Genomic DNA, 5,811 nt, shown 5'->3' with positions numbered 1-5,811 from the left:
GCGTACTGGGATTTACGCTCAGTGTACGTCCCAGTTTCACTATCATCTCACTTATGGTCTTAATCAGTTAAGACCTTGGCTCAAAATACAGATCTGAACCCCCTACAGCCTCCTAATCCATAAAGTCGAAGACTTTACGCCTTTGCATGGCTATAATGGTCATCATCATCCAAAACACACCACTCCCTTCACTAAAGAACTCATATCTCATGTATGGCTCACTCCCAACGTCCAGGATTGGATTTTTATGGATTTATATCACCTTATACACTGAATATGGACAGATCAAGGTCTATGGAGCTTCTTTACTCATAAAGTCTCCACCTTTGGGACAAAAACCCTAGAAATGGTCCATAATGCACAAAGCAAAAAGATTGAGAAAGCTCCAAGCTTTTTACCTCCAAATGATGCTCCAAACTCAGGCAGTTCAGATCCAAAGCTTGCCCTCCAACTCTAGCTCCTTCAATGGCACCTCCTTCTCTTCATAAGCACACAAGAACACTTTCAAGCTCAACCACACTCACACAAGCTCTAGAACGAGGGTTAGGGCACACTTAGGGTTTTGCTCTCTGGAAATGGTGGCTAAAAGTGAGGCTATAATGTTCCTTATATATGGCTCACCCCCACAATTAGGGTTTCAATCTGAGCCTAGTACGCCCAGCATACACTATGGTACGCCCAACGTACTGGGTAGTCTCCGCGTCAAGAATACGTTCATGAGTACGCCCAGCATACTCAAAAGCCAAACATTCTTTTCAAGGACCAACTTTGACAACTTGAGGAAAGAAAAGGATCAAGGATATATATCTGAATTCCGGGATGTTACAATTCTCCCCCACTTAAATTAGATTTCGCCCCCGAAATCGTTCTTTTCCTTCGCATAGATCCAAAACAACTAACCCGAGAAGCACAACCGGAAAATCTCTTATCATTCAACGATCCTTCTCCCAAGACATCCGAATCCAAATAGAAATTCCCAAACCGAAAAAGGACGGACCCCTTTTTCCCGTGGAGGTATCTACTCTAACTCTCCAAAACTGGAAGACTATAGTGGTCTGTCTCCCGCCAGACCGCCCATGCAGAATATCACCCTGATAATCATTCATCGAATAACAGACTCGGATAAAACACTTCCAACTCTGAGTACCCGGTCAGCTCCCGACCCAACGGTTTAACCTCCAACGGCTACCCCTTGCACACCCAAAAGATAACTTTACAGCCCTCCTGTTCACAATAGCTACCTCAGCTCATCGTGACGCACAAGTCACGTAGTTCGCTTTACCCCAAGCGAATACTACAATTTATCTGATATCGTCTCACCTTCGACCTCTGCCGTCTACCAACCATTGATTCCATGCGTTTCGCGTTTCTTCCCATACCGACGAGCTAACTCACTCTGGTTTAATACACCTGATGGAGAACAATACTACTCAAAATGAACCCAGCTACTAATCCGAAACCTCATCCTGCCTACTAAACACACGAACGAATCCAGACTCAAGCTCTAGAGTCGGATTCAACAACAGAATTAGGTCCACTCAATTCCAATCTGGTACTCAACTGATGACCCAAGATTCACAATCCACGCGTACACCACTTCTCCAACTCCCTTCGGTCGCGATAACCACGACTCAACTCAGAATATAGTGATTCCTGACAAATATAGAGACCTCGGCCTCACCCCTGGTCCAACCACCAGGCTCCCAAGACTCGATCATTAGGGCTACCCAAGCCTAAAACCCTTCTGCGTCATGCTCTGACTAGTGAGTACTACGGCTCCCCGTAGTATCACAACACCCTCTCGCTGACTAGTGAGTACTACGGCTCCCCGTAGCATCACAACAACCTTTCACTTAATAGTGAGTACTACGGCTCCCCGTACACCACCACAACCTCTCACTGAATAGTTAGTACTACGGCTCCCCGTAGCACCACCACAACCTCTCACTGAATAGTGAGTACTACGGCTCCCCGTAGCGTCACCACAACCTCTCACTGAATAGTGAGTACTACTGCTCCCCGTAGCACCACCACAACCTCTCACTGAATAGTGAGTACTACAGCTCCCCGTAGCATCACCACAACATCTCTCTAAATAGTGAGTACTACGGCTCCCCGTAGCATCACCACAACCTTTTGCACTAACTCATTTAGACTGCAGCTCCCTGTAGTCTTACCGTACTTGCTCTAACCTCTTCACAATCTCATCCTCAGGTCGACGCCACACCGCGATCATTAACTCATGCCCTGAGGACCAACCATATATAGGTGTACACACTTACCCAAATTATGAATTGCTATTTATTACGACATCCGCCATAACAAAACACCTTTCCCTGTTGCAATCCACATTCTCGCTTAATGTCAATTAGCCGAAAGGCCCCCACTGGAACCGTAGATACTTGATACATCACTGGCCATCTTAAACTCAAAACTCAACATAAGCCGAGATTTAGGACACTAAGCTCGGATACCCCGGTACACCATCACAGCATCTTGCAGTGCTTTGACTCTACCATTGATCTCATACTCATGGCATCATACTCAGATACTGCATTGCTTCCTTGGAAACTCGCAACCGATCTTTCTCTCGTGCCACTTGTAACCCCAGAATACTCCATCTCACAAGTTGAAACACGGAGAAATCGCCAACGACTCAGAACACGAAGATGACCCTCCGAAACTCTTTCCTCTATTGCTCAAACCCAAGCGAAATTATGCATGCCGACCGGGAAATTTGGTGCCCGGTCGTCTCTTACCCTTTTCCAAAGAGCATAGAATAGTCCATTCATCGAACCAAAATTTCCCAACTACCGAAGTATCCCTACGAACCAACCACCTCGAAAAATTCCTATCTACCACAAGGCCTCTGACCAACGGCCACTTGCCATGCATACACTCATCCTTTCTTGAACACGTACAACATGCATTAACTCCCTCTGAAACTCACTTCGACCACCAATAACCCTGGTCTCATGAATCCATAGTGCATGTCTCCATCCAGCTCCCTAACCGCTCTTGAACAAATCTCTGATCCTCTCGATAGAATACCCGGTTCTCCCCCACTCAGGTTTCGAACCATCACCAATTGGCGCACCAATAATCTATTCCACAGACTGTTTCCACCAAGAACGTCACACTTACTCTTGGAAGATACCACGCAACGCTCGGTGGTCTCCCTGATAGAGACCCCGCAATTCCAAATACCCCGAATCTCAGATGAAATCCTCAGAAACTTCTCATCATGATTGCCTCTAATCATACAGAATCTCATACCATCCCATTACCGGACATCTCAACTGTCTAGTAGTAACTCTGACTCTTAATCTGAAAATAATGAACTATCATACTCCTCATCCTCGACTCCTCAACCAACGTTCCATCACGTGGATTGTATTAAGAGCGGAGACCTCATTACTACACTCGATACTCATCATAGACAATAAGGGCCACCGCCCCAATATCCTCTTTACTGTCCGTTGCTGCAGCTAACACATGCCCTAAGATACTCAAATAGGGTGCATCCTGGTCCTTGACCATCTCAGTCCCCACTGACAACCTGCTCATGCTATATCATTACCTCGCGGTAGACATACTGCCCAAATCTCTGGTGGAAGATTGCCATCAATGCTATCCCACAAGGCTTACTCCCAAGATCAAAAATCAAAAGTCTCAATATCTCTTCTGCTTCTTACAGAATACAGAATGGCACACCTCTGGTCACAGAAAGTGACATCTCCTCTATCGGCCGATTGCTCAATTCAGACCGTACTCCTCCATAGATCACCATCTTCTACTCATCCCTAAGTCTTGCGACTCCAAAAGGGCATCTTACCAAAAATTCCCTCGGAAACTAACTCGATTTCCCTCTCAAGGTATGCTCCATCTAGACTCATTCAACATGGCCCTCTGGCCCCTTACTCTTTCATATCTGATCTCAGTCTGACCTACCACATCAAAACAACTAGTAAACCAGAAGCACTAACCATCACAAGTCTTGGTACTCAAACCATGTGACCACCTCTCGATCTGCTATGAATCATGGTACCCGAACCATGTTATCTCCCCTTAATCTGCTACAAACCATGGTACTCGAACCATGTTCTCTCTTCTCAATCTGCCTCAAGTCATGGTACTCGAACCATGACATCACCTCTCAATCCACTACGAACCATGGTACTCGAACCATGACATCACCTCTCAATCTGCTACGAACCATGGTACTCGAACCATGACATCACCTCTCAATCTGCCACGAACCATGGTACTCGAACCATGACATCACCTCTCAATCTGCCACGAACCATGGTACTCGAACCATGACATCACCTCTCAATCTGCCACGAACCATGGTACTCGAACCATGACATCACCTCTCAATCTGTTGCTTAGATCCTCTGGTCCCTGCATCGAGTATGGGTCCTCTACTTTCAGTAGTACGGGCCCATACTACCTGCCACATCTACCCATACTTTCTACACGGATCATCCCGGAGTTCCTAAGTAGTTGCTCAACCTCCTCGATCACCCATCCCGTCGCGCGCGTTCGCTTCTCAACGAAATGCTCTACTCTGTCAGCGCGCTCGTCTGACCATAGTCACCCCTAGGCTCTTCCTAGGTCCTCACACTTCTCCGCCATCAGCTGCTGAAGAACTCCTAATGATGTCATCCATCTACCCCCTAAATATCGTCATATTCACTTGGTAGCTGACTCCCATCATCGAGAGTTCCACAAATCACGAAGCAAGCAGCATTCGGGCATCGAATAATCTCTACGAGCACATAAAACCCCTCTGGGATATTATCCTACTTGCTCTCCTCATGCCCGAAGGATATCACCGAACTCAAGTAACTTCACCCCACGCGGGCATCTGACTACCCTCTCAGTAGACTCCACCAGTTCTCATCTAGGTATCTCTCCTAGATTACTCCTCTACTAAAATCCTTTCCTAAAAAGGATTCATGTTGGATACTCTTACTCAGCACATACTCGAAAGCACATCACAGATAACAGCAACTCCTAGGCTAAGGCATCACAAATCAGGCCACTCTAGTCCTAAAATATGAAATACCTAGCCTACTCTCTAGCATGCATAACATATTTCATAACAACTTATAACACGTAAGTAAGGGTATTTTGGGAAATCAGCGTTCGGGCGCTGGCTGATTGTACACACTGCTCGTTTCCTCTTTCTCTTAAAATTCTCTTACTCACTTTTAGAAAAATCGTTCCTTTTGAAAACTTTTCTCAAATCCTCAGTTTGAGTCCAGATTTGCCCGAAGGTGCATCCGAATCCCTCAAACCAAGGCTCTGATACCAATTTGTAACGACATAAATTTTCAACCAACATGTTTAATTTTTAAAACTCATAATCACATATAATAATTCTCAAAATCTCAAATGTCGATGTCATAACATATTTCAAAATAGTTTTCAAAAGTAATTATCAAAATCCAGGATCCTCATTCATGACTCTTTTCTCTTGTGTGTACAATCGAGCCGCCGCCTTCCCGCAATCCTGATAAGAACCTGAAACACATAACACATAACACGATAAGCACGAAGCTTAGTGAGTTCCCCAAAATACCACATACAACAATTCGCCACTCGAGGCTATACTCTGTACGACCCTCTGGTCAATGTGTCTCAGCGGGACCCTCCAGTCCCGTAGCTCGTTGGACCCTCTGGTCCGGTCTAGCTCGTTGGACCCTCCGGTCCGGTCTGGTTGAGGACCCTCTGGCCTCGTAGATCGTTGGACCCTCCGGTCCGGTCATAATATAGCACGGTTCGTTGGACCCTCCGGTCCGATCT

Source organism: Lactuca virosa, chromosome 9, assembly GCF_052849685.1.
Source record: "Lactuca virosa cultivar CGN04683 chromosome 9, Lactuca_virosa_CGN04683_v6, whole genome shotgun sequence".
Classification (NCBI taxonomy): Eukaryota; Viridiplantae; Streptophyta; class Magnoliopsida; order Asterales; family Asteraceae; genus Lactuca; species Lactuca virosa.
The sequence above is the reverse complement of the archived record's forward strand: the minus strand, read 5'-3'. Positions refer to the sequence as shown.